The sequence below is a fragment of the Amblyomma americanum genome, chromosome 6 (assembly GCF_052857255.1).
Source record: "Amblyomma americanum isolate KBUSLIRL-KWMA chromosome 6, ASM5285725v1, whole genome shotgun sequence".
Taxonomy (NCBI): Eukaryota; Metazoa; Arthropoda; class Arachnida; order Ixodida; family Ixodidae; genus Amblyomma; species Amblyomma americanum.
The window spans coordinates 3,649,147-3,663,311 of NC_135502.1; the positions used below are offsets into that span (position 1 = coordinate 3,649,147).

Here is a 14,165-nt window from a genome sequence, read left to right on the forward strand (position 1 = left end):
CTTCAGTTCAAGATGACCTCACCTTTGATAGCGGGATCAAATCAGGCATACTGACCGTGAGGGGGGGGGGGGGGGTAGCATAAAGTGTCTCAGACTCAGGTGCCCAGCTCGCCCCACGCCAGAAAAAAATGAAAGCTAGGCACGGCGCTGAACCATAAGGCGAACCTTGCATCGCGTGCGCCCTCTCGCGTCGTGATGATGTAGTCGTCTGCGCCTCAGATTATGATCGGCATAGGGCGGAGCGAGTTCGAGCAGCTTCATTAATCTCGACCGACGGCGACCGTAGACGCCGCTCTTCACTCCGCCCTTGCCCGTCCTTACGCCAACACAGGGGGTGTATTAGACCGGCGAAGTGGCCCGCTCTAAGGGGCACAACAAAACCACAAGTATTTGGCCTCTGCCTTGCGTAAGTGGAAACAAGATGCGAGTGTTCGTATTCTTTTTTTTTTCTTATCGAGTGCGCAGGACAAAATTTTCCAAGCTCCCTTCGCCCAGTGCCGCACTCTATCACTTCGTGCTTGGATAACTTACTAGACCTTTTGCACCTTTTTATGAAAAGAAAAAGAACAACTTCCTCTGGCTGTTATATGAGCATGAATATTATAAGTTCATCTCATTTGTTGAGTGCAAGAACGGAGGTGTCATAGTAGATAGGGAGCGCGTGGTGCAAAATGTTGTGGGAATACGGGGCGTTAGTTTTCATCGCACTCCCATTCCGCGGCTGCAGCGTCTTCGCCCATTAACCGCGGGCGGATCTGTGCTGAAGGGGAAAAAAAGAGGAACACACGTACCCTCAGACACCATGCATTCCTCTTGAAAATAATACGCAGGATGGGTCAGCTGGCTGCCAACCACCCACGATGCATTGCCTGGAAGCAGAAGGCTATACTCAAGAATGTCTTTCCGACTTGCGGGCTGGGGCAGGGACGCGACTTGCGTGGCGAGAGTTTGCATCATGATTGGCGGCAACGCTACCCTGGAGCAAAAGCGTCAGTTTGCTGCCCTCCCTTGGTTGCCGCGAACCAGAAGTTGGGCGGCAGTGCGTCACGAGCTTTCTCCGTGTTCTCGCCGCAGGAGGGGACGAGGAAGACATTGCCCTGTTTCAGAAGAGGTCCTCGCCTGCTCCGCTGATGTGCAAGTAGCCGCCTAAGTGGCACTACCATCGCCACTTTCGTTTCCTCCGCGAGGGAGCTCACCCAAAATTTTCTTAAGCCCTGTCAGTGCTGTCCCTGTGCCTTTTGGTCAGCCGCGTAAAGATGGAGGGAGAAACAAGTTCTCCATAGGATGCTAGAGAAACCTGAGACAAAACTCTGAATGCATCACGAGGCACTACACGTCTTACATATGCAGAATAATTTCCCTTATTCAATTTCTCGTATTGTGTCCAGAACACTCAAGCGCACGTTAGTTTCCTTTCTTCTTGCCAATGTACTTGGAGTAAACCGGTTATGAATTGCTGCCCCAAATACCTGGACGCGAAAGGTTTGCGGCAATTTAAAAGACAAACACAGGTTGCAGTCAAACCTATAGAGACCAGCGAACGATCTTCGGAATTTCAACAGCGCAAATATCACTGCAGTCAGGAAATTATTAGCTTAACAGCTGCAGCATTCAGGAAAGAAATGAAGTGCAAATAAACGTGCTTAAATTATTTTTGCGCTTGTAGCAAAAGAATATGGTAGAATCTCAAAAACACAACGTTGTTGGCACATAGTCATTCCACCATGTGTCTTTTCGCATGGCGTGTTCAATGCCGCCAGCGCACATATGTTCAAATTAAGTTTTTCCGTGAGATCCCCATCTAGTCCTAGTCCCCTTGTTCCATCTGATTGTTTACATTTCACGCCTGCACTGCGCTTATCAGGAAAGAGTGCTCTTCTAAAGAATAAAATGTGGCTCCCAGAGCGCCAGAGCTCCGCAAGCAACCACGAGTGCGGCTGCATTGTTGTTTCATCGTGGCCACGTTAAGGCGTGCTCCTTTCCTCCAACGTTTTCACGTTTACCATCTCGACAGCCACGCAGAACAGCAGCTGACGTTCGACCTGTGCATAGAAAAATGGAATGCGGCGGGAGAATGGAACTCTGCTTGCCGTCAACTGCAGTTCAGAATGACTGTCGTGCAGATTTAAAACGCATTTCAAGTTAAGCAACCGTTTCTTCCGTCAAGACCGCCGCCATAATGCTCAAAACGCTTACGTTAAGGGCGAAAAAGAGGCTCAGAATAGCAGTGGATTTATTGCTTCGCGTCCTATGCAGTGCAAAAAGTTTTCTGCTTGGGCATGGACGGTTGAGAAAACAGAAACAACGCAGACCACTTCTCCGCCAGCCATGGAGGCACGGCTCCGAAGGGTGCCGCCGGAGGGGCTGGTTTTCATATTTTCCGGTGGTGGGTGCTTAATGGGCCTTCGCGCGTGTCTTGAGGCTTCTCCACAGGCCTCCTGTGAGCTGTTCGGAGACTTCTTCGCGACGCGGTGCATCTTCAGCGTCGAAGGCAGGCGTCCGTATGTCAGGGCAGATTGAAGTGACGGGGGATTTTTCGTCTAGATCTTGTGGGCTTTGCAGCAAATGGAAAGGAAGACGCTAGGAAAGGGGTCCAACGCCCGGAAATAGCTTCCCACTGCCTGCTTTGGTTCTTTCTTTCTTTCCCTGACACAGCTGAGCCTCGCGGCAGGAAGAACAAGAGGCGCCCCGTGCAGCCCAATTTTTCTGCCTCGATCCGCTGCCAGGAAAGCGCTCGTGCCTCGCGAAGTGAACGCTGCCTCACAAGCAGACGCCGCGACAACATAGTCCTAAAGCAACAAAACTGGCAAAACTCCAAGTTGAAGCCCAAATGACGCGAAACGTGACTTATTCAGCTGGAAAGGCAAATATATAAAGTAGCAGAAAGGCCAGCGTGCAGATGACTTTCGAGAGGAAATTAAGAAAAACAAAGATCCGAGCAAAGGAAGAGAGGAAAAAGGCCAGGCTAACAAGGACTGTTTGTGGAGACGAGAGCGCAGCAGTGTCTGCCCTCTGTTATCGTTCAAGCGTGTCGTCTCTCTTTGCGATCCGAAGCGGCTTTAATGCGCTGAAAACAAGAGACAACTAAGCAAATATGCATTTGCCAAAATGTCCAAGGAAAAATTCTGAGGGCAGTAAAGTCTGCTTATGTGGAGGAATGCGAAAGCGTGAGTTTTGAGAAAAGGAAAGGTTTTGAGGAACGGAAAAGACGCAGCAGCGCTTAGATCTTGACATCTCGATGGACACCTCAACCGTGCCTTAAAGCATTCAACTGGAGGTGCATACAAGGCCCATTATGAAAGTAATGCGCGTGATTTCTTTTAAGACGCGGCTATCCATGTCAGCTCGATAAAACTGGTCGGGAAATGTGCCAAGGGTTCTGCCCTACACATGTCCACATTTGCGGTACAAGGGACCGAGGATCTGCAAATGCGCAAGGTCTGCACGAAGCCGAAAGTGTCGACGGAAGACCAGAAAGGACTTCGAGTTTTGCGCTGTCAGGAATTGCTGGATTTGATTCAAAATGAGCCGGACTTTATTCACTCTGTCGTTACCGGAGACGAATCCTAGATGTTCGAGTTCGACCCAGAATCGAAAAGCCAGAGCAGCGAGTGCCACACAAAATCAACTCGCCGCCCCAAGAAAGCGCGAATGAGCATTTCTCGCATCAAAGCGATGCTCATTGTCTTCTGTGACGCCCAAGGAACCATCCATTTTGAGTTTGTACAGCAGAAAGACACTGTGAACTCAGTCGTTTTTCCTGGAGGTTTTCAAACGCCGCGTAGCGAGCGTGAGGGCTGACATCAAAGACACGGTCAAGCTCCACCATGACAATGTCCCCAGCCACGCGTCCTTCGTCGTTACCAACTTCCAGGCCCGGAGCAACAACCTGGGTGTCCCCCATCCCCCTTACAGTCCCGACGTGGCTCCATGTGAATTTCTTCCCCCCGACTGAAGAGAGCACTTAAAGTAAAGCATTGGAAGACTGTCGAAAACATCCAAAAACATATTATTGTTCCTGAGAGGGATTCCCATCGAGAACTTTCAGGGTGCCTTTTAGGCGTGACAGACACGTCGCAAGTGTATTGATGCAGGGGGAGAGTGTATTGAAGAATTTTAACAATTTCAACGGGTCGCGTCAATAAATCTATCTTTGCCCTAGAAAATCCGCATTACTTTCATAATGAACCCTCTATATCACCGGTGCGAAACCCTGTCGCAAGTCTCAGAAAGCATGCAATTGAAGGTGAATATGTCATTTGAATCCCTCTCGCGAGCTAGCTTCCATCTTGACTAAAATATCTAAGCTATATGCAAAGAGAAATTCCATGGCACCACCCAGTATGCTGTGCGACGAACAGTTGCTCAAAATTTTGGTGGATGTATTCAGGAATAGTGCCATTACATTGAGGTCAACCAGTGTGACATCGCTGGGATTTACGCAGCACCTAGCATATTTGTTGCTCAAACCAGCATCGTCATTTCGGCGACGTGTACATATGTAAATGAATTTTTTTCTAATCATGGAGTTTTAAGCCGCGGGTCTTCTCACTTTGATTGATTGATTGGTTGATTGATTGATTGATTGAAACAATTTTTATTTTCATCACAAAAAATTGGCTGTGGATTTGCTCAGCTAGTTTAGGATACACAGAGTGAAAGCTGTCGGCAGTTCCTTGTGTTCACCGGCGTTGGCGTTGACAACGTTTTATACCTTGATGATTTTGAGGAAAGGAAGGGCGCATAACTGGCTTCCTGGGTCAATGAACGGCTCAATAACGCTTTGAGGTACTTGTCGGGGGTGAGAGGGAGATGTGGGCTGCATGCATTAGAGCGGACAACGTTGTGGAAGACACGTGGCACTACAGCAATAGGCCGCAGCGTTCATTGGGTTGCGAGCCTCTCGCGATCAACAATTAATTTAACTGCCGCCTGCCAGGGTGGCAGCGTGGACGCGATGCCTATCCAGTGCGCGGAACGCACTCAACGTTACAGACGCCAAGCCGCGCCAACTTGCCAAATACACCACAGCGTTCGCTCTGTAACCAGATTCAGCAGAAGTTAAATGGCAGCTAATTATATTTACCCAGCTGAGGCTCGGCTAGATCACGTGGTCAGGCAGCAGCTGGTCCGCGACTGTGCAGCCCCGACGCAGCGACGGCGAGGACTCGGCTCAGCGGCGCGGCGAAGTCACGTGATGCGGTGCTATGGCAGCGGCGCCACGCACGTCACATGGCGTCGCGTGGTTGTGACGTGACGTTTCTCGGAGCCGAGTTTGCTTGGTCCTGCTAGGCCAGTACAGCTTTTGCTCTAAAGGGGCGCCTCCCTACCTGCCATAGAGTTTCTTACTATTACCTGGAGGGAAAGCTGGCGCCCCGTCAAAGGGAGTTCACATGGAGCTTCCTCAAGGCCACCTAAGCTTCATAGGACGGAGAACCAGCGATTGCAGAACCGCACCTTTTGGCCAAAAAATCAAGAAAAAATAAATGTTGTGCCCTAACAATGCCCTAACATTCAATATTCTATCTATAAATTGCAACAAACGAGGAGAAAAGCATGTGAATGAAAAGTGTGCTCAAAATAAGAGATGGCTTGCTCTCCTACTGGCTCACCACAAGAACTAATATTTTGTGCTTAACAGGCGCATTTTAAAAAAAACAAAACATGCTTTTAAAAAACTCTTGTGGCTTAAACACCTTAAGAGGTTTTTTAATGGCTTTTCAGAAACAGAAAACTTTTATTGGCGTCGTGTGCTGTGCCGTGTTCGGTACTATGTCTTTTGCGCACTACGTTCGCGCCAAAGTGGTCAACACGCGGGGCGCACCATCGACGGAATGGGAAATCATATCTGTAAAGCCACTCTGTGTTTCCGAAAAAAAAAATGTGGATGTCCCGCACCAAGTAGCTCACCAGCCCATGATTCTTTGAGCATCCATAGTGGCTGAGGTGCTGTGTCGCCAGCTTTCCCTCTATAGTGAATAGCAAGAAACTGCCGGGCCGCCCTCCGCACGCAGGCCTGGAAGACCGGGTGTCGTGCGCCCGCGGATTGGAGGTTGGCAGGCAGCCCTTGGCTTGTTGCGGGCTATTCCGCCAGACGGATGGTGCGTCGCTGGTTGGCAGGGACCGTGTTTCGCACCAGGGTCTCCCAGGCTTCTCTTCCGCGTATTCCGCAATTAAACGCGCGCCGTAGAGTGTTCCTCACAGCTAAACAGGTGAATTGTTCGACCTCAAATTCCGCACATAAATGGCATTTGATCGACAGAATTGTCTTATACCAGATTTCTTTGGAGTACTTGCCTGAGTCAATAAGAAAAATTCGGATAATCGCATCGTCTGCGGAGACTACGAATCGAAAAAGGCTGGTTTCTCAGCGATTGCTCCGGTGGCGCCATCTTGTATCTCGGTCGTACAGATTCGGCAAAGGAGGAGGGGTAGTGTTTTTCGGGTGGTCTGAAGAAGCTGTACCACGAAAGCCTTCAAACTTTGTGCACTTTTTACCGAAATAAGCTTTTTGTGACCATTGAAAAAGAATTTGCTGAACAGTCTTCAAACCTGCCGAAAAATACCGCCCCCCCCCCCCCCTCGTTTCCTAATCTCCGCTGTTGATCGACCAAGGAGGTGGCGCCAACGGTGGAATCGCTGAGAGAGCGCCCTCTTTAGTTTCGTCGTCGCCGCAGAAGATGCGAATATCCGACTTTTACTTAATGATTCTAGCAAGTAACCCAAAGAAATGTGGCATAAAACAATTCTGCCGACCAAATACCATTTCTGTGCGACTATTGAGCTAGAACAATTCACCGGTCTAGCTGTGAGATGCAATCTACGGCGTGTGTTTAATTGCGGAACAGTCGATATTTATTATATTTTGTCCCACCCCTGAGGATCGTGGGCATGCCCAAATTTTGTGGTCGACGGTCCCTCTCGCCCCACAGGTCCTCCACTGATCGTTGTTCCTAAGCTCTGGTAGCACGTGAAACGAGCAGACCTTGTTCATGAAGGTATTAGTTTGGAGCCGCCTCCACGCGACAGCTTCTCTATTCTTTAGGCCAACATCTGGCGGCGGTACCAGTATAAGTCCGAATTTATAATGGTCGATGGCTTCCTCGTAATTTTGCAGACGCTTGTCGTATGCCCAGTGTGCGGGGGGCTCGACGGCTACCCGAAAGCAGAGAGCACGGGCTAGCTCGTGACCCGCCTCGTTACGAGGGACAGCAGCTTGCGCGGGTGTCCAAATTAACTGAACTTTCCTGTTCAGCTCTCTTCGGGTGACGATTCTGGCTGCTTCCGGCGATATCCTCCCCTTTCCAAAATTTTGGATAGCAGTTTTGCTGTCGCTAATTATGAACTTGGCTTCCGTTCCTACGCAAGCGAGCGCTATCGCAGCTTCCTACGCAGTCTCTATGCTGCGGCCTCGGATGGATGCCGCGGACACAGGTACCCATCGGCCACTGACTACCGAGGCTACCGCCGCACCCGTTCTGCCTTTCGCATCGACATAGGCGACTTCCTTCGCTTCCATATTTTCCAACCTTCGCTGTAGAGCTCCGCCTCGTTTGGCCCTTCTTTCCGCGTGAAATTCTGTGTGCAAGTTTCCAGGGAAGGGGGGGACTGCCAAGACGTTTCTGCTTTCCCTACTAATTTCGGCTAGTCCTGCGAGCCCTTCGAGGATAGCCTCGTGTCTGACATTGTCGAAGGCATTGGCGAGGTCTAGGTCCGCGATCGCTTTGCCGTCTTTCGATAACTAATCTATCATATTGTTACGCGGCGACCAGCCGAAGAATGAGGCGCGACGAACGATGGTACAGGTATGATTTAATGACCGCTGGCCTAGCACGAGCGCTCCGTACCGCGCCACTGCCAGCCTCGTCGTCTTTGTCACACTACCCGGGGCCATGAGCAATCGTCCCGATCGTTGGCGAAGAGATGCACGAAATGGTGAGGGGCTTCAGGGGATGGTTCAGCAGTAAGTTATGAGGTGCTGGCCGCCATGACGAAGGAGATCGGTGAATGAGTCCCTGTCCACGAAGCATCCTGGCCGCAGGTCGCCAGGAGCCGACGGGCGAAGCCCTTGAAGGCGCCGAATCGGCATAGGCAAGGGGGCTGTGTCCACGCAGGTGGGCGGCGTCTCGGGTCGATGGGGTCGAAAGGTCTGGTCAATGCGTCCGCTAAGTTCGTCGTGTCAGGTGGTCGGCTAGGGGGACGGGGCGGGGCAGCGGCGAGGTCGGTTCAGGTCTGAAAGGCTGTGGCACGGCCGGGTGACGCAGGCCAAGAACTCACGGCCGACGACCATGGCTTATGCAGGACGCCGTAGCTCCAGGAACAGGATGGGGATGATACTCCGCAATTCGCACCAAGTGTTTTATTCGAAGCATCACGTCCTGGGTGCACAAGTGTGGTCGGAAACCGACCATCTCGTTCGGACTCAGGTCGTTCTGCCCCGTGAAACACGTTAATCTGGTCAGAATTACGTGCTCCATCAGCTTCCCTACGCATGAGGTTAGGGGTATTGGTCTGAATTTTTCCAATTTCGGGGATTTGCCCGGCTTGGGTATTAGTATTATGTTTACCGTTTTCCATTTATCTGGCAACTGGCCCATTTCCCAAGCTTTTCCAAAGAATTCCATTATGAGAATTCCATTCTGAGATTCCTCGGTATTTTATTTCGGAACCCATCAGAAACAGGGCAGCCGATTTCGTGTTCAATCTCGCAATTTCTGCTCTCACCTTGGCCTCCGTGATGGAGACTTCAAGCTCCTCGTTGGACGCCCCACCATAGCTCGGAAGGGCGAACGTTGGGTATGCCTTTACGAATTTATTTATGAACTCTGCGTCGTCTCCTTCGAACACGTGTCTGATTATTTTTTCCAATCTTATTCCCGATTGAGTTCTCAAATTTGTTGGGTTCACCAGGTGCCGGAGCATGCTCCACGACTTGGAGAGATTCACGCCTCTCTCCATTTAGTCGCATCTGGTGGACCGGTTTTGTTCGCACAAGTTAATTGCGTAGCTCTCAATTTCTTTGTTATGCCTCACGATCCGTCTTCCAAGGTTCTTGTTCAATTTTTACTTTTCCAGCCGGCGTTCCATGCTTTGCTTGGCCTCCCTCATGTACAGTAGTCGGATATCCGCTCTGCCTGGAGCATCGTCCCCCACTGCGTCTTTGTCGCCTCCCCAACGTAGTGTTTGAGTGCCTCCATCCATTCGTTAATGTTTTCGATCCGCTATAATTTAGCGTTTCCCCTCATTTCTCTAAATTTACTTCATTCCGTCACGGCCGGTTGGCACGCCATGCCCATCTTAACGCGCTCTCTTTGATAACCGAGACGATAATGAAATGGTCACTGCCGTAACTTTGCTCCGAGTTTGCCACTCTAAACTTTCAAGTTTTTCGAGAATACGAGGCCTGAGGATGTATCCTCGCGTACGCTGGTGCGAGTCCTTGCTGAATGATCGGGATCAGTATGCAGTGTGAGACCGATCCATTCTAAAACAGCGGAAACAAGACAAGGACGAAGGAAACGTACAACACGAGCTCTGACTTTCAACTGATGAGAGTCAATTGATGAAAGGCGCTCGCGTTGTAGGTTTCTTTCATCCTTGTCTTGTTTTTGCTGTTTTAGAATGAGTACCTACCAACTCGTCCATGCAGGCTTCTACTTTGACTGTGAGACCTAGCTCGTGCGCGTCCTCCCATAACTGCCTGCTTGTGGGGTCCTGTTTAGCACAGCCCCATTCCTGATGTATGGCATTGAAGTCACCAAAGATCCGCAGGGGAATATTGCCGGCGCTAAATTTAATTTTCCTTTGCTTGGGTGAGCTACAAATGTAAAGGAAGACTGGGGTCCTTCTTTCTGTACGTTAAAATCTCGAAAAATACGTTCTCGCCTTTGTCGCTATGGAACGCCTGGTATTAATTAGTTATCATGTCATCGTTTTTCAGTTAGTTATTTTCAACTACACTAATTAAGTAATTTTTATCAATTACAGTAGTTATTTTTCTCAATTGCTGTTACTACTTAACGGTGTGATGAGATCGTTCTTCATCACGGCATTTGACACCATTAAACTTTTACGCATTCATTTATCTGGAATGACGTCATCGTCCAGACATGTTTTGCGGAAACAATTGAGGCATATAATGCTTTCACATTAATAATTTAATTACGGGCGTGAAAATTACAGATGTTCTAACTAAGCGAGTAGCGAAGTTGTCCGGAACGCAGTCAACGTTACAGACGCCAAGCCGTGTCTAGTTTCCCGATACACCACATCTTTCACTCTCTTACCAGGTTCAACAGTAATTAAACCACAGCTAATTTTTTTCATATTGTTACGGGCTTGAAGAGCTACGAAGAACAAGGTGGATGAAGGAAAGGAGGTTGTAGTGCTTCTGACCCGTTCGACCCTGCTTCCGGCTGGCCGATTATCCCTGGCCTGCATGTTCAATCGGCCAGAATGCCTCGGCTGTGAGATTTACAGCGGTAACATGTATAGTTTAGCAATTCTGGCTTTTATTTCGTCTGTGTGCAGTTTCCTCCAATGCGCCGGGGAAAGATGCATACTGCCAAAGTTTTTTTAGTAATACAATAAGGAATCGACATGAGTTTCCTTTTTCTTTAGTGATAGCAATCTAGAGAGCCTGCACACATATAGCGTAGCGGCCGCCTCTGCTTATCGATGTATGTGAGCAAGGGGTATACCCGTAAGCATGGTAGTACCATCATCATCATCATTATATGCCTACTGCAGGGCAAAGGCCTCTCCCACCTCTATCTAACCAACCCTGACCTTTGCCAGCTGCGCCCACGCTATGCCTGTAAACTTTTTAATCCCATCCGGCCAGCTAACTTTCTCCCGCTCCCTGCTACGCTTGCCTTTTCTTGGAATCCACTCCGTTGCACTCAAGCACCAGTGGTTATCTTCCCTTCTCAGTACATGCCCTGCCCAAGCTCATTTCTTCCTCTTTGTTTCGACTAGGGTGTCATTAACTCGTGCTAAATCCCAAACCTAATCTGCCCACTTCCTGTCTCTTAATGTTACATTTATCATTTTTCTTTGAATACCTCGCTGCTCTGTCGCTAGCTTAAGTAGAACCCTTTCCGCTATCCGCCACGTTTCTGCCCCGTGTGTCAATACCGGTAAGCTACAGCTTTTATGTACTTTTCTCCTGGGGGATATTGGTAAACTGCCGCTGATGATATGCAATCTACGAACTATACTTCGAGATTTGATTTTTGATGTGGAGTTAAAGATACAATAAGATATGGCAAACAACGGAACAAACTTTTTTTCATTTTTACTTGTCATTTACGCGATTATTTTTGTTTATGTTACTTTAGTTGGTATGTTTAAAACTAAACGGAAATTTGCGCTGTGGCCGCATTCCCGGAGTCCAGAGCTAAGAGCATGACGTCGCGTTCATTTTTTTCTACATCGGCTCTAAGGAGTGACCTAGGCATAAAAATTTGGAAGTCTTTAGGGGCCGATAAATATTAAAGTTTTCCTTGCCATTCATGCTCTTCTCTATTGCATCAAGCCCTTCAAAGATTCTAAAATTGAATCGTATAATGGATGTCTGCAGATGAAGAAAGAACAAATATAAATTTTCAGAAATAAACCGAGGCCAACGGACAATGTAGTATAATTTGTATAATTCCTCCTTTGCCTAAACCATATCCATCGCAGAAAAGTTTCTAATCATTTCGAACAATCGATGCTTCAAGCAAGATGAAAGCAGTAAGCATCTTAACTCTTTCCTTAACGTGCCATGAGCGTTTTCAGCCTGCCGTAAAAAATTCAAGACGGCACTCCGACACAAGCTGCGCCATTTAGTTTGCTTCTATAACACCATTTCCTTAGTTCCAGTTTTGTTTTTCGTTCTCTAAAGCGATGAAAAATGAAACCTTTACCGGACTTAGTCTTCCGGCCGCTGATCACGGCGCCCGCTTTGGCGCGCGCTCCTCAAAGGCGGAAGACTACACTGAGAGCATTTGTCGGTTCTTATGCCCGCTTTATTAAAAAAGAAAAAGCGGTAGTGGTGAGTTAGATGAGCACGTTGGATGGTCGGATTTCAGTTCTGATTGCGAGACTTCGGCTCAGAGGTCCGTGACTCAGCGCGTGCTCTCGGGTGTTTCGTTTTACCGTTCACGTTGTATTTTATGCTGTGCCCTTGGTTTGTAAATAATGAGAAGTATTGTATTTGGTGCGTTTGGGTCTTTGAACTATACTGCCAAAATATTTTACTAAATGCGCCAGCACATTTTTGATCAATGATGATGTCAAGAATGGCCACGCCCCCTTTTCGCCCATATAGAACGCATTCATTAGCAACAACAAAAAATGGGGGAAAAATAGGACCTGCAAGCTCTGCAATAGAAAAAAAGAACAGAACTAAGAACAAGTGTAATGTGTACCACATCCCACATCTGCCTACTCGTGCAGCAAAGCAGCAGACTTCTTCCCTTGTGGACAAGAATTTTCATGAGATAAATGATTACAAATGCAGCACGAATGGTCATATAAATTACCAAGATAATTTGAGGATAAATACAAGGACAATTATGCCCTGGATTAGTATGCATTTATACTAGAAGCAAACACTCTTGCTGTTGCATTGCTGTCTACTGAACACAACTGATTTTTGAAGATTAAATTATTGCATGAACGTTGCTGTGCTGATATCTAGTCCGGTATTAATAATTGTTTTTTTGTGGAAAGGAAATGGCGCAGTATCTGTCTCATATATCGTTGGACACCTGAACCGCGCCGTTAGGGAAGGGATAAGGGAGGGAGTGAAAGAAGAAAGGAAGAAGGAGGTGCCGTAGTGGAGGGCTCCGGAATAATTTCGACCACCTGGGGATCTTTAACGTGCACTGACATCGCACAGCACACGGGCGCCTTAGCGTTTTTCCTCCATAAAAACGCAGCCGCCGCGGTCGGGTTCGAACCCGGGAACTCCGGATCAGTAGTCGAGCGCCCTAACCACTGAGCCACCGCGGCGGGTTCCGGTATTAACCAAATTTGCTTCTCCTTCTGTAATGAAAGATATTTAGGTGCGAAAGCACTACTTCACGAGTCAAACCGGCTCACCGGCTATGAAGCTTGATCATGTGGTTGACTTTGGGCAAGCCATAAGTAAATAATAACTATTTCCGCGACTGGCATTCCAACCCGCGACGGCACGAACACATCACCTTCACTGGCCACTGCACACGAGCACTATGCTCTCGCCGCAGCCGATCACGCCTCGTATTAAACCGCACCCCACTCTCACGCCGTGAATTGCACAACGTCTTCTTCATCAGACAATACTGCTATGAAACTAATATTCGCGCTTTCAGCTTTGTGGCGGTAGTGAAAGAAAGATGTGCTCTGCATGCGTTGGCGTACACAATGCTGTGGCAGAAATACAGCACTAGCAATCCGCACTGGCGCTAAAATGATTGCTGCAGAAACGCGGCACGGAGCATAGGCCACCCCGGACATTGGGTAAATTGACATTAACATTGAAAAAGTTGAAGGTGCGCGTAACTGGCTCCCAGGATCAGTGGACACCTCAATCGCTCTTTCAGGTACGTGGCGATGGTGTCCACCTGAAAAAAAAAATTGAGCAAATGTTTAACACGACTGAGCCTAAGTAGACAAAGAGAAAGCGGAAGGTTGTGCGTAGTTTTGACGGCAGCGACGCTGCTTTCATACTGACCGAAGAGTTTTCAGCGATTGCAAGGCTGTGACTCAAGTGCTGCAATACGAGCGCGCCGACGACGGCAGCACGGCGCAGATGATGATGATGATTAAAGTTTATTTGAACCGATGTACTAGGCTCCCTACTCCCCACCCCTGACACGCAAGCAGGCCTATGGGACGGGGGTCGCGACCTCCGCGACTAAAGAATGCGAAGAAAAATTGGTTCTGCACGGCTTCAGCCACCAAGCGTTGCAGGCCGGTGGGAACCTCGCTCCGCAGCATGCCCACCCAGGCTTCCTTATGCTTTTAATATTGTCCCCAGCGTCCGGGGAATTTCCAAATTATCTGATCGATGCTCCCCTTCGCTCTGCAGGTCTTACATCTGTCGTCTTTCCCACCGTCCATCTTGGTGCGACCCAACCAGACGGGGTTTCCAAAATTTTCAGCCTGTAATCTTTATTGTTTAAGCTTGGAACCGG

General features: G+C 48.7%; 1 protein-coding gene across 8 annotated transcripts in view; it reads left to right on the plus strand.

Annotated features, from left to right (window-relative positions):
* The window catches only part of SPR (G protein-coupled sex peptide receptor), a 352,892-nt gene that overhangs the window by 284,170 nt on the left and 54,557 nt on the right, over positions 1 to 14,165 (plus strand). The gene's annotated exons all lie outside the window — the stretch shown is intronic.